This window comes from Dasypus novemcinctus, chromosome 13, assembly GCF_030445035.2.
Source record: "Dasypus novemcinctus isolate mDasNov1 chromosome 13, mDasNov1.1.hap2, whole genome shotgun sequence".
Lineage (NCBI taxonomy): Eukaryota > Metazoa > Chordata > Mammalia > Cingulata > Dasypodidae > Dasypus > Dasypus novemcinctus.
The window spans coordinates 93,321,439-93,344,788 of record NC_080685.1 but is presented as its reverse complement, the minus strand read 5'-3'; the positions used below and the strand labels follow the sequence as shown (position 1 = coordinate 93,344,788).

General features: G+C 40.5%; 1 protein-coding gene across 1 annotated transcript in view; it reads right to left on the bottom strand.

Moving 5' to 3' along the window:
- Window positions 1-23,350, bottom strand: part of CD46 (CD46 molecule) — a 56,136-nt gene that overhangs the window by 31,621 nt on the left and 1,165 nt on the right. The window lies entirely within an intron of this gene.

Genomic DNA, 23,350 nt, shown 5'->3' with positions numbered 1-23,350 from the left:
TCCATGGGAAACTAAAGAACAAATACTGGCCAATCTACTCTGACCCAGGGAAATATCAGTGGTGCATGTAAACGGACACCAGAAAGGTCATACGTTTGAAGCAAAGGGAAATAGGTTAGCAGATGAAGAGGCTAGGGAAGTCTCCTTTAGTCCCCCTTTGAAGTTTATGGTTCTGATATCCTCCATTCCCAAAGGGTTCAGCATTCCCACATTCTCTGAAAAGGAGGTGAAAGAGCTAAAACAGTTAGGAGTGACCTTAGATATCCAGGGAAGTGGCTCTTCCCAGATGGCAGGCAAATGCTGAATAAGCAAATGATGAAAGAGGTATTAGCAGTCTTACACTAAGGGTGTCATTGAGGGGTACAGGCCATCTGTTATCTGGTTCTTAAGTATTTTGGATGCATGGGCCTTTATACTGTAGCTAAACAAATAAGTGAATGATGTGTAATTTGTCCAAAGGTCAATAGGAAAGTCTTAAGGAAGCAAGAACAAGGGGGAAGGGAGCTGGGCCTCTGGCCATTCCAGAGCATTCAGGTTGATTACAAGGAAGTGCCCCCAATGGATCGGCTAAAGTATGCTCTGGTTACTATACATCATCTGACAGGATAGGGGAAGGCATATCCTCTGGCCTCAGCTACTGCATCAGGAACTTCTAAAATTATCCTTGAGGAAATCATTCCTCCTTATAGGTTAGTGAAAAATATAGTCTCAGACAATGGTAGCCGCTTTACCTCCCATGTACTCCAGAATGTTATGCAAAGCCTGGGTGTCACATGGAACTTTCATACACCTTGGCACCCGTCGTCTTCAGGGAGAGTGGAATGAATGAATCAGACTTCAAAGAAGCATCTTTCTAAGTTGGTCTTATAAACAAAGTTACCCTGGATTAAGAGCTTACCCATAAGCCCTACTGAGGATTAGAACTGCCCCTAGGAAAAAGAACCAGGACTCTTCACTTATGAAATACTTTTTGGCTTGCTTTTCCCTAGGAGGACTGGAGACCTCCCTTCCTTAGAGTTAAAGGATCTTTTCCTTAAGCATTATATACTGGCTTTGGCCTCTACTTTGTCATCCCTCAGGCATCATGGTTTGCTTGCCCAGACCCTGTTTCTTGAATTCACTGTCCCATCAACACCAGTTGGGTCCTAATCAAGTCATGGAAGGAGTCCGAACTTCAGCCAACCTGGGAAGGACCCTATCAAGTTTTGTTGACAACTGAAACTGTAGTCCAGACAGCAGAAAAAGGCTGGACCCACTACTCTCAAGTAAAAGGACCAGTACCTGAACTGGATGATAAGTACCTAACAACACCCTCCAAGTCCTGGGAAATAACTCCCATTTTGGATCCCTTAAGGATCATCTGACTCTGAGAAGGCAATAGTTGGGAGGGCATATCAGAAAGGGGAAGAGACTGTTTGGACTCTCTTTCAGTGAACTTGCTGGAAGATATCCCACCACTTATAGAGGGCAGGCTATTATCTATATCCACCTTGTCTGGTGCCTTGAGGGACTAGCAGATGAAGGATTTAAAGTTTCTGAAAATGAGAGTAATTACACTGACTATGATGTTTCAGATTCGGGTTATGATAAGCCCCATTAAATTGACAGTAAATGTAACCCTAAGGCCTAAAGTCCCAGATGGTGCAGTGTGACGCCTACCAAGTGATGAAATATGGATATTTAGGACATCAGTGGTGGCTGAGCAGGCAAAATAAATATCTATGCCTGGAGTCGAGAGGTTATCTCAACCACCCCCCCATCTCGATTGGAACTTTGTGTGGTGGACTACTGAGTACAAGGGTGGACTGCTGGGAATGGCAGAGGCCGTACTCACTGGAAACTGTGTGAGGACAAAACAGCCCTTTATAAAGGTAATCCCCCACCAGACTGCAAAAACCTCCAGTGTAACCCAGTGGTAATAACTATTAGAAAAGCAGACAAATTCCGCAACAACAGTCGTTATTCTTCCCCTGACAGTGTCTATGGGATGGGGGTGGATATTACAGGTAAAGATCCCTGGGGAGGTTCTATATTCGAGTCCTTACACCCCTGTGGATATGATATCAACAACGTCCCCTCCAGTTAACCCTTCAGAGATACCAAAGGAAAACTCACCAAAGGTCTGTTCCCCAATGCAGAATGATCCCATAGTGGTCAGGATACTTAAGGCAGAAGACTTAAAGCAGACCATAGAAACAGAGACAGGATATGAAGACTCAAATGCCTGGGTAGAATGGGTCAAATATACAGTCTAGAGTCTGAACAAAAGCAAATGTTAGGCCTGTGCAATAGCCCGACCCACTGCTCATATTGTACCCTTTCCATTAGGTATGGAAGAGCACGAAAGGGAGGTTAAGTGCATGGTGCTCCTCTTCCAGTATGCTACCCCTGGTGAAAACTGTAGTACGTTGTCCTTTCTTCCCTCCTGTCAAAAAGGGAAACATTGAAGCCATACCAGCTTCCTGCCTTGATCCAGGAGGTCACTCTGCCTGCCTCTCTAGATGGGGAGAAAGGGTCCAGGACCTTGGGACCTTGGCCTTGTGTACACAAGTATGGAATGTGAGTGAGGATAGTATTAGCAATTTCTCCAGTTTGGCCATACCCCAAGCAGACCTTTGGTGGTACTGCCGACAGGGCGACCTCCAACCTTTGTTACCTGAGAAGTGGGGAGGAGCCTGTGCTCTGGTTCAATTGGCCATTCCATTTACCTTGGAATTTGAAAAAGAGAACGAAACACAAAGCCAGGGAAAGAGAAAGAAAAGAAAAGAAGTTTAGTTGGTTCCTTTGATGACCAAATTTATCTAAACAGGAGGTCCTCCGGGAGTCCCAAATGAATTTAAGGCTAGAAATCAGGTAGCTGCAGGATGAGTTATTTTTGTTCTGGTGGGTCACCATTAACAAAAATTTGGATTGGATTAACTATATATATTGTAATCAACAAAGATTTGTCAATTTCACTAGGCATGCAGTTAAGGGAAGAGCAGAACATTTGGATGCTACTAGCCAAATGGCATGGGAAAATAGGATAGCTCTAGACATGATGCTAGCAGAAAAAGGGGGCATCTGTGTTAATGATTGGAGGTAGTTGTTGCATGTTCATCCCCAATAATATGGCCCCAGACAGGACAATCGCCAAAGCCTTGTAAAGCTTAACAGCCTTATCTGAAGAGTTAGCAGAAAATTCTGGCATTGACAACCCACTCACGGTGTGGTTAGAGAGCTGGTTTGGAAAACTGAAAGGAGTGGCACTGTCTGTCCTGACTTCCCTTATCATCGTGGCTGGGGTACTCACAGCAGTTAGATGTTGTATCATCCCATGTGCCCAATGGTTAGCTCAAAACTTCATTGAAACAGCCCTAACCAAACAGGTTAGTTACACTATAAGCAAAACAACTTGCACCCCCTTAAAGAAGATGATCTCTATGATGAAGAATTTTGAGGCTCTTAACAGATTCGAGAAACCAAATTGTGAAAACTAAAGTCTAAAAGAAAGGGGGGATTTGCAAGAACAGGGTTAAGTTTAATTTTCACATAAAGGTAAAGCCAGAGCCGGCTCTGCAGTTGGAGGAGGGAGGGGAAGGGATTCTAGTGGCTTTGGCACCAAGAATTTGCGAGGGCGGGGCCAAAGTGAGGGCAGCCAATGGTGAGAAGCAAGGGTGAGGCCAACAGTGAAAGTGGTGCCAAATTTGAAAAGCAGTGCTGGGAGTGACAGTGGCCTAGGAGTGAAAGTGGCGCAGAGCCCACCCAACCTGCCGGAATGTAGGGAATGCAGGAGTGGCAACTCAGAGCGGGAACTGCATACGTTAGTGAGATCTCTCAGATAGGCAGTGAACCCTGAAGTACCCAATCAATGGGGAACAGGGGAGGACCTGTGTGTGTAAGGTTTAGGTTATAAATATTGTTTCTTGCTGTTTGGCACGCTGGCCATTTTGTCCAGGTCACACGCCCGATCTTGCAAGATCGTTAATAAAATTATTTTCTCCTCCACAATTGGGTGAGCTTTTGTTTTCTTACAGGTCCAGCTTTCTTTCTAACACTCCCATTGTGGCTTCCCGGCCCTGTTCCAGTGGGAGCAGGTGGCTGGCTCCTGTACGCACAGAGGGGTGCATGTATGTCAATGTCAGTGCCAATCCACTGGATAGAAGTAGGAGAGACTGTGCCAGGAACTCTGTCTCAGGCTTGCCTTCCCAGAGTTTGTCCTTAGGGCAGAGAAGTAGTTTGCAAACAACTGGGACAGTGTGAGAAACAGTTAAGTTGAAGCTGCCTGGAGCAAGGCACCCAAGAGGGGCGGAAGGTCTATTTCAAAAGGAGGAGAAAAGGCACTCCCTAGAACTCCTTTAAGCAGTAAAGGGAGAATTCCTAAAGCCTCTAGAAAGCACAAGCCCAGGAACAGAAGCAGGCTTTAAGGCTCCAATTCAACTCAGGCTCAGAAGAGACACTACACTTTCCCTTTGCCTCAGGCTGATTTTTCCAGTGGGAAAGCTAAGCTCCCAAGGAGACCACCAGCCAAAGCTGAGTCCAACTGCAAAGACAGTGAAAGGTGCTTTTTGCCTTGGGAAGTTAGTTTTGATTAATTACTGGCTTTCAAGAAAATCTCTGTCCTATCACTAGCTGGACACAAACTTAAGGAGCAGACAGCATAACAGCTAAATCCCAGGGTTAACACTTTAAAATATTAAAATATATAGTGTGGAAAAAAAAATTACAAGACAAAGAACCAGGAAATGATGGCCCATCGGAAGGAACAAGATAAAAATCCAGAAGCCATCAATGAAGAGAACCAGACTTTGGAATTACTGGAAAGAAACTTTAAAAAAATGATCCTTGATATGCTCAAGGAGATAAATGAAAACACAGAGAAAGAACTAAAGTATATTAAGAAAACAATGAATGAACAATATGGGAATCTCTCCAGAGAAATATACCATATTGAAAAGAAAAATTCCCTAGACAGTTTCAACAGCAGACTAGAGGTGGCAGAAGAAAGAATCAGTGATTTCAAAGCAAGACAAATGAAATGATTCAGGCTGCTGAACAGAAAGAGAAAAGAATTAAAAAGAGCAAGCAGATCCTAAGAGACCTGTGGGGCACCATTAACAGTACCAAATACACATTATGGAAGTCTCAGAAGTTGAAGAAACAATGTGGCAGAAGGAATACTCAAAGAAATAATGGCAGAAAACGTCCCAAATTTAACAACAAAAATCACAAATACACCTATTTAAGAATCCCAAGCTACCCTAAACTAGATAAACTCAAAGAGTACCATGTGCAGACACATAGTAATCAAACAGTCCAAGGACAAGGACAGAATTCTGTAAGCTGTAAGAGAAAAGCAACTAGTTAGATACAAGGGAATCCCAATAAGATTCAGCACTGATTTCTCATAAGAAATCATGGAGGCAAGAAGGCCATCATCATACAAAACACTTTAAAAGCTGGAAAAAAAAACTGCTAACCAAGACTGTCAAAAATGAGGGAAAGAGTAAGACATTCTCAGATAAACAAAACCTGAAGGAGTTCACAGTCACTAGACCGGTCCTATGAGCAATACTATAGGGAGTTCTTCAGTCTGAAAGGAAAGGACACTAGTCAGTGAGTCAAAGCATCTGGTAAAGGTAACCACATGGGTAATTATAGCATTTTTAATGTAACTCCACTTCTTACTTCTGAGAGGTGCTAACATGCAAATGTACAAAAAGAAATGATATATCGATGGTTTGGGTCATAAACTGTAAAAAGATATAATTTGTAACAAGTAGAAAACAAAGGTGGGAGAATAGAGTGGTACAGAAACAGTACATGTGCATGCTACTGAAGATAAGTTATCAAACCAATATGATTGTTTCTTTGAAAATACATGAAAAATAGGTTCAGAAAAAAATGAGAAGGGACTTAAAAGCGGTACAATACAAAAAGCAAGTAAGTATGGAAGTAGGAATTAATGTAAGAATTGAAGGTCAAAAAGGGTTTAAGACTCAACAAGATAAAACAGCAAAATGGCAGAAGACAATATTGCATTATGAGTAGTTCCTTTATGAAAATGGATTAAACTCTCCAGTCAAAAGACAGAGATTGGCAAAATTCATTAAAAAGTGTGATTTAACTATATGCTGTTTATGAGACTCACCTTAAAGTCAAGGACATAAGTAGGCTGAAACTGAAAGGATGGGGAAAAATATACCTTTCAAGTAGTAACTGAAAAGAACTGGGATACCTATACTAACATAAAATATACTATAAGTCAAAAACAGTCACAAGGGATAAACAAGATCATTATATACTGATAAGAGAGTCAATGGAATCAGAAGACAAACAATTATAAATACATATGCACTGTGACAGTCTGAAGCTAGATGGGCCCTAAAACATCAAGTTCTAAAAGCTAATCCATTCCTGTGGGTGTAAACTTATTGTAGGTGGGACCTTTTGACTAGGTTACTTCAGTAAGGCAATGGCCCTGGGTGGGTTCTCTTCCTGGTGTCCTTTATAAACAGGATGAATATGGAGAAAGAGTCAGAAAGACCTGAAAGCAAGGAAACCCAGAGGAGAAGGGAGAAGGTAGCAGACACTACTATATGCCTTGTCATGTGACAACGGAATCCAGGATGACCAACAGTCAGTCTGGGGAGAAAGCACTGCCTGATGAGGCCTTCATTTGGACATTTTTCTCAGCCTGAACTGTAGGCTTGCAATCTAAATAAATCCTTACTGTAAAAGCCAATCCATTTCTGATATATTGCATTTCAGCAGCCTAGCAAACTAAAATATGCACCTAATAGCAGATCCCAAAATATATGAAGCAAATATTGACAAATTCGAAGGGCATTACTAGGAGACTTCAATACATTGTTTTCAATAACAGAGAGAACATTTCTACAGAAGATCAACAAGGAAATAGACAACTTGAACAATACTCCAAACCAGTTAGACCTTACAGAACACTTCACCCAGCAGCAGCAGAATACTAATTCTTCTCTGCTGTACATGGATCATTCTCCAGGATAGACCATATGTCATAGGTCACAAAACATATATCGATAATTTAAAAATTCTGAAATCATAAAATGTATCTTCTCTGACCACAATGGAATGAAGCTAGAAATCAATAACAAAGACAGAAATGGAAAATTCACTAATATATAGAAATTAATCAACATATTCTTGAACAGGCAATGGGTCAAAGAAGAAATTACAAGGAAAATTAGGAAATATCTTGAAGTGATGATACAACATACCAAAATTTATGGAATGCAGCAAAGGCAATGCGGAGAAGAAAATTTATACTTGTACATGCTTACATTAAAAAAATAAAAATGAACTCATCAAATAAGAGACCTAACTTCAAAACTGGAGGGTCTAGAAAAAGAAGAACAAATTAACCCAAAGCAGGGAAAAGGAAAGAAATGAAGATTAGAGTGGAGATAAGTGAAATAGAGAGTTAAAAAAAAAAAAAATAGAATCAACAAAACCAAAATGTTGTTCTTTGAAAAGATCAGGAAAATCAGCATAGTTGGACTCACAAAGAAAAAAAGAGGATACAAATAACTAAGATAAAAAATGAAGAGGGCCATTACTGCTGACCCAAGAAATAAAAAGGACTATTAATAAAATCCTCTCAACAAAGAAAAGCCCAGAACAAGATGGCTTCACAGGTGATTTTTACAAAATATTCAAGAATTAACACCAATCCTGCTCAAAATCTTCTGTAGCAGTTTGATATGGTTATGAATTCCAAAAATAGATATTGGATTATGTTTGTAATCTGATCTGTACCTGGGCCTGATTGACTTATGATTAGGGCTTTAATTGGGCCATGTCATTAGGGCATTGAGTGCCTGCCCCTTGATGGATGGGGACTCACAGATAAAAGGCATGGCAAAGGACAGAATTGGGAGTTCTTAATGTTGGAGTTAGGTGTTGAAGTCTTAAGCTGGAGCCCTAGGAAGTAAGCACACAAAAGAAAGAGAAGCAAGCCCTAGGAAGAAAGGAAACTTGAACTCAGAGAGAAGACCCTGGAAGGGAGAAACCCAGGAAGCCTGAACCCTCACAGCCATCGGCAGTCATCTTGCTCCAACACATGAAAATAGACTTCAGTGAGAAAATTAACTTATGCTTTATGGCCTGGTATCTGTAAGCTCCTACCCCAAATAAAACCCTTTATAAAAAAAAACAACAACCGATACCTGGTATTTTGCATCAGTACCCCCTTGGCTGACTAATACATCTTCTAAAAAAAAACAAAAACAAACAAACAAAACTGAAGAGAGGGAAACATTCCCTAAGTCATTCTATGAGGTGAACATCACCCTCATACCCAAAGCCAGGTAAAGATATCACAAGAAAAGAAAACTACAGACCAATAGCTCTTATGAATATAGAAAGAACAATCCTCAACAAAATACTAGTAAATCAAATCCAACAGCACATCAAAAGAACTATATACCATAGTCAATGAGATTTTAACCCAGGTATGTAAGAGTGGTTCAATATAAGAAAATAAATTATTGTAATACACAACAGAACAAAAGGGAAAGAGAAAACACATGATCATCTCAATTAATGCAGAAAAGGCATATAATAAAATCCAGCACTCCTTCTGTATCAGTCAGGGTTCTCTAGGAAAACAGAATCAACAGGAAATACCTGTAAATAGTACAAAATTTTATGAAAATGACATTTATGACAGTGGGGATACACAAGTCCAAATTCTGCAGGCTGGCTGCAAACCAGAGGCTCTGATGATGATCCTTGATGAGTTCCCAAGAGACAATGCTGTCCAAAGTTGAGCAGAAAATTCTCTCTGAATGCTGAAATCACTTCCCCCGTTAAGGCATTCAACTGATTGGATAAAATGTCACTAACAGCTGACAGCTTGACTATAGATGTAATCAGCCATCTATGCAATGAACTCACTCCTGACTAAAGTCCATACACGTCCTTGTATTACAATTAGCCCAGTGCTTGCTTGATCAAACAACTGGGCACAAATACCTGGCCGAGTTGACACTTTAGCCTATCACAGTCTACTCTCTGTCAACTTGGCAGCCATACATATCACCTTAAACCATACTTAGTTTCTAAATAAAAACAATAACAGACATACATACATATATTTCCACCTAACAATATTCAACTGTCCTGCATACAATGGAATATTCTGTAATTCCCTACAGAATAGGGTGCAAGTCCTTGGGTAATATTTACTCTTAAACTTGACATCTGTAAATATTATGACATGAAACTAATACAACTTATGTCATATGCTAAGGGAAAAAGGGAAGAAAACAAAGATATTCACTTTATATACATATACAGTTATGTGTATAACAAAACAAGGAAGAAATATTCATGACTTTTACAGTCCTTGTTTCTCTTAACTGGCCACATGGTTGAAATTCATATTTATCACTACCTTCTTCCACTACTCATTCCATGTTCCCCATTACCCTCAGCAAGTACCTTAGTGTCATTTTATCAATCCAGCTACTTTAGGATGATGGGGAATGTGTTAAGATCAGTGAGGCATGGGCATGTGCCCATTCCCACACATCATTTGCTGAGAAATGGGTTCCCTGATAGAAGCATGCAATGCTGTGTGGAATGCCATGGCAGTGGAGAAGACAGTCTTAAGTCCACGGATGGTAGTTCTGGAAGAAGCATTGCACGTGGGGAACACAAACCCATATCTGGAGTAATGTGTCTATTCTAGCTAAAACAAATTGCTGCCCCTTCCATGATGGAAGTGGTCCAGTGTAATCAACCTACCACCAGGCAGCAGGCTGATCACCTCAGGGAATGGCTGAGTATGGGTCTCTGCTGCTAACAGACTGGGCACACAGCAGTGGCTATAGCCCAGTCAGCCTAGGTAAGGGGAAGTCCATGTTGCTGAGCCCATGCATAACCTCCATTCCTACCTCCATGGCCACTTTGTTCATGAGCCCATTAGGCAATGACAGGAGTGGCTGGGGAAAGAGACTGAGCACTAGCCAGAGTGGGTCATCTTATCCACTCGATTATTAAAATATTCCTCTGATGAAGTCATCCTCTGATGAGCATCACATGGGACACAAATATTTTCATGTTTTTTGCCCATTGAGAAAGGTCAATACACATGCCTCTTTCCCAGACCTCTTTGTCACCAATTTTCCGATCACGTTCCTTCCAAGTCCCTGACCATCCAGCCAAGCCACTGGCAACAGCCCATGAATCAGTGTACAAACACACCTCTGGCCATTTCTTCTTCCAAGCCAAAGAAACAACCAGTGCACTGCTCGAAGTTCTGCCCACTGGGAGAATTTGCCCTCATCACTGTCCTTCAGGGATGTCCCAGAAAGGGGCTGCAGTGCTGCATGTATCCACTTTTGAGTGGTACTTGCATATCATGCAGAACCATCTATAAACCAGGCCTGTGTTTTCTCTTCCTCAGTCAACTGATTTTAAGGGACTCCCCAAAAGGACAAAGTTGTGGGCTGAGAAAGAGAAGGTAACATGGGAGTAGTGACGACATATTTGGGCTACTTCCTCACGTAACTTACTTGTGCCTTCAGGATGCCCTAGCTTGTATATACTACTTCCACTTTATTATGAAATGCTGCTGTGCACTCCCAATATTATGGTTTGGTGGGCCAGACAATACCCAGCTCATGACAGGCAACTCAGGTCTCATGGTAACTTGGTGACCCATGGTTCAGTCTCTACTAAGACCCAGTAGCAGGCCAAAAACTGTTTCTCCAAAGGTGAATAGTTATCTGCAAAGGATGGCAAGGATTTGCTCCAAAATCCTAAGGGTCTGTGTTGTGATTCTCTTGAAGGGGACTGCGAAAGGCTCCAAATACATCTCTATTTGTCACTGACACTTCCAGCACCATTAGAGATGCTGGATCATATGGTTCAAATGGTAGTGCACCTTGCACAGCAATGTGGAACTGTCCTAGAGGCTCTTCTTGTTCCGGTCCCCAATCAAAACTAGCAGCTTTTCTGGTCATTCAGTCAATGGGCCACAGTAGCACACCCAAATGAGGAATGTGTTGTCCCCAAAATCTGAAGAGACCAACTAAGCATTGTGCCTTTTTTTGTTCATAGGAGGGGCCAGAGGCAACAGTTTATCCTTATCCTTCAATTTAGAGGGGATATCTTAACATCTCCCCTCCCGTACTGAACATCTAGAAATTTCACCAAGGTAGAAGGACCCTATATTTTTGTTGAATTTATCTCCCATCCTCTGTCATGCAAATGACTTACCAATAAGTCTAGAGTCATTGCTACTTCTTGCTCACTAGGTCCTATCAACAAGATATCATCAATAATGAGCCAGTGTGATGTCTTCTGGGAGGGAAAGACAATCAAGGTCCCCGTGGACAATATTATAAAATAGGGCTGGAAAGTTGACACACCCCTGAGGCAGGACAGTGAAGGTATACTGCTGGCCTTGCCAGCTGATTGGTGGTCCTTACTAATGGCAATTGAGAAAAAATACATTTGCTGAGTCAATAGCTGCATACCAGGTACCAGGGGATGTATGATTTGCTCAAGCAATGATCCCACATCTGGGACAGCAGCTGCAACTGAAGTCACCACCTGGTTAAGTTTACAATGATCTACTGTTGTCCTCCAAGATCCATCTTCCTTCTGCACAAGCCAAATGGGAGAGTTGAATGGGGATGTGGTGGGAATCACCACCCCTGCATCTTTCAAATCCTTGATGGTATCACTAATCTCTGCAATCCCTCCAGGAATTCAGTATTGCTTTTTTGATTTACTATTCTGCTAGGAAGGGGCAGTTCTAGTGGCTTCCAGGTGGCCTTTCCTACCATAATAGCCCTCACTCCACAAGTCAGGGATCCAATGTAGGGATTCTTCCAGTTATTGAGTATGTCTATTCCAATTATGCATTCTTGGAACTGGGGAAATAACCACGTATGGGTCCAGGGATCCCTTGGACCCACTGTGAGATAATCCTGAGCTAAAACTCCATCACCTAAATTCCATAAGACCCTACTGTTTGGTGGACCACAGTGACGTTTTGAGTTTCTTGGAATTAATGTCACTTCTGAGCTAGTGTCAAATAATCCCCTGAATATCTGATCATTTCCTTTTCTCCAATGCACAGTTACTCTAGTAAAAGGCCATAGGAGAAAGATTAACAGTATAAATTTTTGGCAGTGTAACAGGATCCTCCCCAAAGGGACCTGGCCTTTTCCTCATTCAAGGGGATCTAGGTCTGTAAACTGTCTCAGGACTGGGAATTGATTACGGGCTGTGATTCTCTGTGTCTGTAATTCAAGTTAGGGTTTTGATAACTCGACTTAGAACTCTTCTGCTTATATAGATCAAGTAGGAATTTAGTAGACTGCCCATGTATTTCACTTCTAGGTACCCCATGACCTATTAGCCAACTGCATAGTTCTATTGGACCCAAGACTTTTGATTGCTGCTTTGAGTCTGCCTTTCATTGCGGCAGCCACACTCACTTTGTCTTTGGTGATTAACTTCTGATCCTTGACTTTTATCCACAGGAGATCCAATCATCCCCATGTTTAAGGATTCTAGTTCCATTATAGCAATTCCCACAGTAATATCTGGACTACAGAGAAGAGCAACCAGAGCTCTTCGGGGAAGATGGAGTTAGTCTTAAATTTATTTCTCACAGTCCTGGTTAAAAGTGTAAAATCTGTAAAAATTTTAAAAGTGTAAAAATGTAAAATCCTCTGGACATTCCTGGGTATGAAAAGGTCTTAAATGGTAAATTGATTCTAGCATTCCAATCTAATTCTCTGAATTCCCTCTTCTACTGTATACTAGGGAAAATTGGGCATCTCAACCTCAGACATGCCAGGCCCTCTTTTGGTTCAGGTTTCAGCCAGCCACTCCAATGTTAAGGAGCCCTTTCTAACCCCTCAGAATATAGCACTGGACCCAGAATTTCTGCTTAGTGGGCCCATATCAATAAATTCAGCCTGTTCCAATTTTATATTCCTTCCACCATTATCCCATACCCTATATTCCCTTGATTTCCGTCTATATAAGTTAGGAAACTATACAGTTCATTTAGAGTACGACCCTCATGGATCACACTTTGTACTGTCTTTGGGGGCTTGTGATTTTAGTCTAGTGTTAAGTCTTGAAGAGGGATGATGGGTGTGGGTAAGGAGAAGGATTAGAAATCCCTCACAAACTACTGATCATAGGGCATTCCTTTCCATTTTCATCTGGTAGACAGGATTAATCTCTTCAAGAAGGGGTTGGAAGGCAGATTCCTCAGGGCAGGGTGGAGGTTGGGCAGTACATGGTAGAGTTTGGCTGGTACCTGCTGCAGGGCTGGAAGGAGGTTTGTACTCCCTGGGACAGGCTGGAGTGATACAAGCTTGACATTGTGTGGTCTCCACAGGGCAGGCCATCACAGCTTTATCTGGCAAAGCCTCAGCAGTATTTAGGGTTCCAATGTCTGTCCCCACTAATATCCTCAACCCATATGTCTCCATTCCAGTCCTGAGGGTTCCACTCCTTTCCAATCAGTGCCTTCACTTTAACAGCAGACACCCTGCAAGGTTGAGCTTTTAGTTTTCCTTTGTAACTCTGCTACTCGTACAATGAGACTCTGCGTCTGGTTTTTCAGAGATCTCAAGTTTGTGGCTGCATGAAACAAGATTTTCTGTCAGAGCACACACAGAAACTTTCCCATAGGTCACGTGGCATTTAAGTTACAAATTTGAAGCCTGTGCCTATCCATTTCTTTTGTAAATGTGTCCAGAGTATTTAGGAAGGGCCAGCCAACATCATTGTACCTTTTGATTCCATAAACTCTGTTAAGGCGTTGAAAACACTCTCACCCAGATCCTTGCCTCTTATAAGCATGGAAGTAGGGGAAGCCAGTGGTGACATTTTGCATATCTCTATTGCCAACTCTCACCATGGACTGTAAGTGGCCTCTTGATTATTGGAAAGGGAGTCATTAGTACCCGTGAGTCCAATTAGAGTAGAAAGCCAATTGCAAAACTCCCAGAATCACCTTCAGAAATCTCATGATTAAAGATTCTGTTTTCATGAATCACTCCTGGTACCAAGCTGTATTAGTCACGGCTCTCTAGGGAAACAAAATCAAAAGGAAATATCTGTAAATTGTATGAGATTTTATAAAATTTTCTCCCATGACCATGGGGATACCCAAGTCTAAATACCGCAGCCAGGCTGCAAACCAGGGGCTCTTATGAAGGTCCTTGATGAGTTCCCAGGAGACACCTGCTGTCTGAATTCCAGCTGAAACTCCTCTCTGAACGCTGAAATCACTTCCCCTTTTAAGGAGTCCAGCTGATGGGATAAAATGTCACTAATTTCTGACGGTAATCTGCTTGGTTGATTGTAGATGTAATTAGCCATCTACGCAATGAACTGGCTGATGTCCTTGTATTACAATTAGCTCAGTGCTTGCAAGCAACTGGACACTATTACCTGGCTGAGTTGGCACTTTAGCCTAACCATCACACCTTCTTGATAAAAGCAATCAGAAAGGTAGGAATAGAAGGAAACTTCCTCAACATGATAAAGGGGCTATATAAAATTCCACAGCTAACATCATTCTCAATGCTAAAAGACTGAAAGTTTTTTCTCTCAGCTCAGGAAAATGACAAGATGTCACAAATGTTATTCAACATTGTACTGGAAGTTCTAGCAAGAGCAATTAGGCAAGATAAAGAAAATAAAAGGTATCCAAATTGGAAAGAAGTAAAACTTTCCCTATTCGCAGATGACATGATCCTATATACAGAAATCCTGAAAAAATCCACAACAAAGCTACTGGAATAAATAAACGAATTCAGCAAAATGTCAGGGTACAAGACAAACACATGAAAATCAGCAGTGTATACACTAGTAATAAACAACCTGAAAAAGAAATCAAGAAAAAAATATCCATTTACAATAGCAACTAAAAGAATCAAATATCTAAGAATAAATCCAACCAAGTGTAGCATTTGATATTATTAATGAATTCCAAAAAGATATATTGGATTATGTTTGTAAACTGATCTTTTCCTCAGGGCATATTAGATTATATTGGATTTATACATTTACTTAAGTAATTATGTAAACCTCTTGTGCCAGTAGGGTGTGAGTACACAGATAAAAGACATGGAAAAGAACAGAGTTAAGGGTTCTTAATGTTGGAGTTTTGATGTTGGAGTATGATGCTAAAGCCTTAAGCTGGAGCACCAGGAAATAAGCACAAAGAGGAAAGAGAAGCAAGCCCCAGGAAGGGAGGAACCCAGGAAGTCTGAACCCTCACAGCTGTCGGCAGCCACCTTGCTCCAACACATGAAAATAGATTTTGGTGAGGGAAGTAACATGCTTTATGGCCTGGTATCTACAACCTCCTCCCCCAAATAAATACCCTTTATAAAAACCAACCAATTTCTGGTATTTTGCATCAGCACCCCTTTGGCTGACCAATACACTAAGGATGTAAAGGACTTATACATAGAAAACTACAAAGCACTGCTAAAAGAAACCAAAGAAGACCTAAATAAATGGAAGGGCATTTTGTGTTCATGGATTGGAAGACTAAATATTGTTAAGATGTCAATTCTACCCAAAGCAATTTACAGATTCAACGCAATCCCAAACAAAATCCCAACAACCTTCTTTGCAGAAATGGAAAAGACAATTATCAACTTTTTTATGGAAGGGTAAAGCCAAATAGCCAAAGAGTCCTCTTGAAAAAGAAAGTTTAAAAACAAAGACTTACACTTCCCATTCTTAAAACTTATTACATAACCACAGTGATCAAAACAGCATAGTACCGGTGCAAGGACAGACATACAGACCAATGGAATAGAATTTAGAGTTCAGAAATCAACCCTCTGATTTTTGAAAAGCATACCAAGTCCACTCAACTGGAAAAGAATAGTCTCTTCAACAAATGGTGCTGGGGAACCTGGAGGACGATAATATCCAAAATATATAAAGAAATCCTACAACTCAATGATAAAAAGACAAACAACTCAATTAAAAAATGAACAAAATGTTTGAATGGTCATTTCTCCAAAAAAGATATACAAATGGCCAAAAAGCACATGAAGGGGAGCTCTATACCATTAGCTATTAGGGAAATGTAAATCAGAACCACAATGAGATGCCACTTCACACCCACCAGAATGGCTACTATTAAAAAAAGAAAACAGAAAATTACAAGTGTTGGAGAAGGTATGGAGAAATAGAAACACTCATTCATTATTGGTGGAAATGTAAAATGGTAAAGACACTGTGGAAGACAGTTTCCTGGTTCCTTGGAAAGTTAAGTACAGAATTACCATATGACCCAGCAATTCTCCTACTACGTATATACCAAAAGGAATTGAAAGCAGGGACTCAGGCATTTGCACATCAATGTTCAAAGTAGCATTATTCACAATTGCCAAAAGCTGGAAGCAACCCACGTGTCCATCAACCAATTAACGTACAAATAAAATGTGGTATACACAAGCACTGGAATATTATTCAGTCATGAAAAGGAATGATGTTTTCAAACATACAAGATGGATGAGCCTTGAAGACATCACATTGAGTGAAATAAGCCTGACATAAAAGGACGAATATTGTTTGATTTCACTGATCTGAAATAATTAGAACAAGGACATTCTTAGGAGTTAGAACCCAGAATATTGGTCATTCTGGGATGGGGTGGGGATAGAGAATGGAGAGTTAATGCTTACATGGCACAAAGTTTCTATTTGGGTTGATAGAAAAGTTTTGCTAATAGGTAGTGGTGATGGTAGCACAACATTGCGAATGCAATGAACAGCACTGAATTATATATCTGAATGTAGCTAACAGGAGAAATTTTAGGTTGTATATGTTACTAGAGGTGGCAGTTTGAAGCTTTTGTGAACCCCAGAAAACCCTGTTCTTAAAGCTACCCCATTCCTGTGCATGTAAACCTATTGTAGGTGGGACCTTGTGATTAAATCGGCTCAGTTAAGGGCCTCTGATTGGATTGCATGACCCAGGGTGGGTCTTAATACTCTTACTAGAGTCCTTTATAAATGGAAAAATAAAAAGTCACAGACACAGAAACAAGCTGTAGAGTGAGAGAGGAACCCAAAAGCTGAGTGTGACCTGGCCCCACAAGCTGTAATCAATCCAACACAGAGGCTGAGAGGAAACCACTTTAGGCAGAAGATGAAAGCAAAGAGGCCTGGAGAAGAGGGGAATGCGGGAGTGAGGAATGGGGGTGACATGCCCTTTGCCTGATCACCTACAGCTATAGCTCGGGTAGAAAAAACTCTGATGATGCCGTGATATGAACACTTTCAACGGCCTCAGAACTGTAAGCTCATAATTAATAAATTGCCATTGTAAAAGCCAACTCATATCTTTGCGTTAGCAGCATTTAGCAAACAAAAACACTAGAATAAAAATTTTTTTTAAAAATCAAAGGACTGTACAACAGAAACAGTTAACCATAATGTAAAAGGTAGGCTATAGTTAATAGTACAATCATAAAAATGTGTTTTCATGAATTGTAACAGATGTACCACATTAATGTAAGGCATTAATTAAAATAAAGCATTGATGTTGAAAAGTCAAAAACAAAAAACTCATTGCTCCTCCAAAAAGTCTTCTATAGTATATAGCACTGCTCAGATTACTCTTCCATAGTTTGAAATACAAACTTAAAACAACTTGTCACTACAAGCTCTATCTCCTCCCTGAAGGCAAGTTCCTATAGGTCATGAACCATGATCTCTTTTTCTACTATGCTCTGGACCCAGTGGGTGTTCAAGAAATGCTGTGGTCAGGGGTGATTGATATTAATAAACATTGTATATTTCATAGATCAAAACAAATATGGACTAAAATAATTTTAAAATATAAGACATGTCATGTTTCATGTAAGTGAAATTGAGCATTTTGTACATGAAAAGACATCTTTTAACTATAAAAATGTGCTCTTTGGATAGTTGTATATGAAAAGATTTTTGCTTCCTTGAACTTTATTTTAAAGTTAATTTCATGTTCCCTTGGTGATCACTGCATTCTGCATTTCTTCAGAAGCTAGCTGAGGTAGCTGTTGGGCTGTTTATCCAACATATTCCTATAGTAATGCTACTATCCTGCTATGCTTTTAGACTTTCCTTGTTTTATAGCTATTTTCCTAAGCGGTGTCGCTTTAACTTCAGCAACTTCTCTTCCTTCTACTTATAAGATGGCTTGAAAACCTAACAAATTTGTTGGAACCATCATGTAAAATAAGGGGATAGAGACTTTAAACACAGGCCTAGGGGACCTAGAAGACACAGGCTGCTCCAGTGAGGTAAGAAACTAAGGGGATAAATCTCTTTTGGCGTCTGAGAAACCTTCCTTTTCTTACTCTCTGGACCTCAGTCAGACTTCAGATTGAGAGACTGGTGAAGAGGATTCTGAACAAGTAAAATATTACCTTAATTGCACATAATATTCTGAGTTCTAAAATTCTCTCTATATACACTGACCAATTTTATTTACTCTATGGCCTAAAATCCACCTATTGGCAATATGTCCCCAACATTTCCACTGTGCTGACCTTGATACCTTAATGTTTTCTATCAACTGCCCCTAACAAACAAAACAAAAATACAAAGCAAAGAAAAAGCCATAGTACTTAAAAGCATTATTGAAAAAGATTAATATACAGTTGAGTTTTATTACTAACTTAAATTTACTGAGTATCCTATGGCAGACATTTGCATTTTACAATAGGAAAAAAATTCCGGGCTAGAAATATTCTATCATCTTTTCTAGATAGAAATACAAAACACCATTCTAGAATTTCCTGGAACCATCAAGATAGAAATTTTGTAACAGCACGCCAGTGATGAAATCATAAACATATCCATTGTTTTATGCAGGTGGAAAAGAGAGCACTCAACATGATTTTCACATACAGTACTCTGTATGAAGAAAGAATGTCAGGTGGCTCCATCCATTCAATTAATTTAAGTATTCTTTCCCTTAACACGTATCATGAAAGACATACTTTAAACAATGTGCAGAGTTTAAAATTTGGAATTTGGCAACCAACTCATTACAATCTTTATTCTGTAATAATTGAGTCCAATATCATACTTTGCTTACAATCAAATTTCTTCCTTTGCTTAGGACATTGAGGTTTTTTCCCCTGCGATGGGGATTTTCACACTGAACATTCTCAGCTCCAAGAAAAGTATTACCTAGACTCCCCTTCTTCTAGGTAGTGTAATTTACAATAAAATTATTTAGGCTGCAGTACAATACTTTAAACAAATAGATGGCATTATAGAATATGATAGGTTACATTCAGGAGTTTCTCTGAAGTTCCAGCTGAGTGTCAGTAAAGCTAATTAGTTCTCTACTAGTGGATCAACAGAACTGTTCACCTTCTCTACACTTACATGTGGGCCGCTGAGTGCTGCTTATAAAAATTAAAATAACTCTCTGGCATGTACATACATCCTCATTCCTGCCCAGATTCCTACCACTGGAAATTCACAAAAATTCATGGTGTCTAACTACAACTGGAACTGCAGTGAACCTGGCTATCCTGCTCCTTCTCCGACTGTCCTCGCAAGCTATTTTTAAGCCTTCTTTGCTTCCTCAAAACACTCTATCATCTACACCTGACAATTTTATTTCTCATTTTCCACTCATTTCTAGGCCCACAAAATCATTTACATTACTTTTAAAATCACTGAATGGCCTTTTAGTTAAATTCATCCCAACAGTCTCTTTACTCCGTAATTTTAGCTGCCCTCTCTATAGGAGCTGGAACTATTGCTGTCTCCTCACTCTCACGTGTCTGAAAAGCTCTCTCTCCCTGGGCTTTCAGGAGACCAAGCTACCCTGATTTTCACCTTATTCCCCGGCTGATCACCTTAATCACTGCCTGATTGGGTAGTGTCATGTTCCTATCTGTTCTGGGAACTCTTTGTTATTTCATTCTGCAGATCCCCCTGGATGAGTGTATGTGTATTCCCAAGACTTCATTACCACTGATAAGCAGCTGCCTCCTGAACCCCTCTACCCCTCTCCAGCCTAGATCTCTAGCTGGGGCGCCAAACCTATATATATATTCAATTGCCTTCCTGCACAGCTTCACTGAGAATGTGTCAGAGATATCATAAATAGCATAAAGAAAGCCTGTGTGTGGTCACTTTTGATTCTTCACACTCACACGTCCCCAGCAAACAATTTATATTATTTACACCCCTTAAATATCTGTTCAATTGCTCTACTCTATCCTTTACTTTTATTCTAAGTTGAGCTCGAGCCACTATCATTTCTTATTTGGATTGCTACAGGAGCATCAGAACAGGTCTCCTTAGGCATCTTGCCACCTTCCACCAATTCATTTTTCACATTGCCACCAGAGTGATGTTTCTACGGTAGGGTAACCTTATATCTCTATGCTAAGCTCTTCCAAGACAGATACCTTTTACTGGCTCCCTCCTGTCTTCAGGAGAATGTCTAAGGCTTCTTAACGTGGTGAATTAGTTCGCCAAAGGGGTGCTGATTCAAAGTACCAGAAATCTGTTGACTTTTATGAAGGGTATTTATTTGGGGTAAAAGCTTACAGTTATAAGGCCCTAAAGAGTCCAACTCAAGGTTGCTTTCTCACCAAAGTCAGCTGTTAGGTTTGAGGTAAGATGGCGGGTAACTCTGTCTGGCCTCTCCTTTCTTCTTCCTCTTTAGCAGGGGTATTTATCTTTTTTGTTCCATGGACCCCTTACTAAGTGCTCACTATACTGTGTATTATTTAATAAATATATCAAACTCATACCATCACATACCCACAAGGATGTTTTTTTAAATTTCAACTCAAGCTCATGGACCCCTTATTAAGAACCCCTGCTCTTAAGGCTCTGTAGGTCCAGCTTCTTCCATCTCTGCTGTAGGATGGCATGGGGCTCATTTCTTTCTGCGCCTTCCCAGTTGCTCAGCTGTTCTGTTCTCTTCAGCTGCAAACCATCAAGTGAATGGTTCATCTTTCTTCCTGGGACCACAGGATCAAAGTTCTCTCCTTTTCCATGTGTTTTCTTGAGTGAGTGTTTATTATCAGCCTACCAAGATGGCAGGGACTCAACCCTGGATCATACCCTACTGATACTGTCTAATCAAAGCTCTAATTGTAATAGGTAATTTAATCAAAACATGTCAGCTGAGCCTAATACATTCCAAGGGTATCACAGCCAGAAGAACAGACCAGTTTACAAACATAATCTCTCTTTATGGGGTCATAAATAATCTCAAATTGCCACACATGGCTAATGGACTTTTAAAGTCCTTTATTATCAGGACCATACTCTTTTTAAAAGGAAAAAAAAATTCAATACATTATTTTACTGGGAAAATATGAACATTCACTCCATACCAACCCCTTCCCATATCCATACATTCCTTCCAGACCTTTTCTAAAGCATATAAGCAGGGAGAAAAGGGTTTTTAAATATATATATATATTCTTATTAGAGAAGTTGTGAGGTTACAAAACAATCATGTAAACGTGCAGAATTTCCATATATCACCCCTTCACCAATAACTTGGTGGATTATGAACGATCATCATCAAAATATTACTACTAATTATGGCCCATAGCTTATATTTGGTATTTATTTTTCCATACACCCCCCCTCATTAGTAACACCATGTATTAGGACTGTACATTTGTCACAGTTCATGAAGGGACACTCTCATCTTTGTACTGTTAACCACAGTCCATCATCCACCACATGGTTCAGTTAGACAGCCCCCTGCAGCCCCATGCCTTGTCCAATCCAGCTAAAGTGTACACTCAATGGTTCTCACAGGACTCTGCTTACTTTTCACATCATTGTCAACCCAAACTCCATTACTTGTAGAGCCCACATGAGTCAGGATTTTTAGCCCTCTAGGCCTCTGTGCATTGAATGCCAGGAGCTGTGTCCCACCTCCATGCCTTTGGTCACACTGCTCCCTCTTCCCTGCCCGTTCTCCTCCCTGGTGAGCTGCAAATCTTGTTCAACTCGTGTCTGCCTAGGCTTGATTCACACATCACGTCCCATGAGAATAATTTTCTGCTTTCCCCTGGGAAGCAGGGACCAGTCCCCTTTCTCTGGACTCTCCTTTGTTCTGTGTACATCTCAGATCACAAGCTTTTGTGTTTAATAGTTAACATGTCTGACTCCATAGTCTGGAGTCTAAGCTTCTGAGTCTCATTCATCCATATGGCCATACCACCTGTCAGCAGCTATTCAAAAAATATTTGCTACTCAAAGCACCACTACTTTCAAACATAAAACAATGGTGAAGAGTATAATGGTGAAGAGTAAGTGTAATGAGTGCAATATTGAAAATAATCATCTTAAACCTTATGCTCTTTCTTGGCATTGTAATATGCAGAGTAAGAAAACTAAGAAACAACTATGGAAGCACTTACTGATCTTTAAATGTGCTTGTTTAAGCTGGAAAGAAAAAAAAAACCTGAAATAGGCAGAAGAGACTGAAGCGTAAGCTTCTGGGGGATGAGACTGGTCCTGAAATTTGATCAATGTTTCCCTCTGTGATCTCATAATTCTTCCTTTGTTATGGCAGATCTCATATGCACAGCACTGCCTATACAAACTCCCCTCACGAGTGTGAGCTGCTCCAAAAACGGGAAGCAGCAACCTAAAACCACTCCTCTTTAGAAGAACCACCAGATGTGGGACAAGAAGCCTGATCACTGCAGACACACAAAGGGCCCACACCCTTCCAGCCCTCTAAACCCTTGTACCTGATAGCTGGAAAATGTGCTTACTAAAAATCTCGTCACTTAAGCAGCTGTGAAAATTCTAATACACTGAGTTGGTTTTCTACTAATGTAATTTTAGAAGTTTACTCTTTGCACTTAGTTCTCTCAAGTATATTAACTAGACAATCTCAGTTTTGCTTACAAGAATATAATGTCTCAAAGCAAAACCAGACAGAATGGTGTCAGGAGTAGCCAGTAAATCTATGTCTTTCCTCAGGGAAAAAAAAAAAAACTTGCTCACTTTGAACGGTCAGCTGAGGAAGGAGTCATAAAGACCTTGCACACTGGCACCCGCACAACAAGGAAAAGGCTGCAGTGACAGTGACAGAACGGTCACAGTCCTGTGGCAGGACAGAAATTGCCCGTACCCTCCTCACAAGACCCCTGGAAAGCATCACTTTGTGATGCTTTCATGTTTGCTTTAAATTTGTTTTTCTTCTCGCCTACCTCCTTTTCTTTTTTGCCTTAAAAAACCCTAGCTCCCATTCTTACTTTGAACGGATTTGGGGAAGATTCTCCTAGTCCCTAGCTTGTGCATTCCTAATAAGCCACCTTCTCCCTGACAGAAGT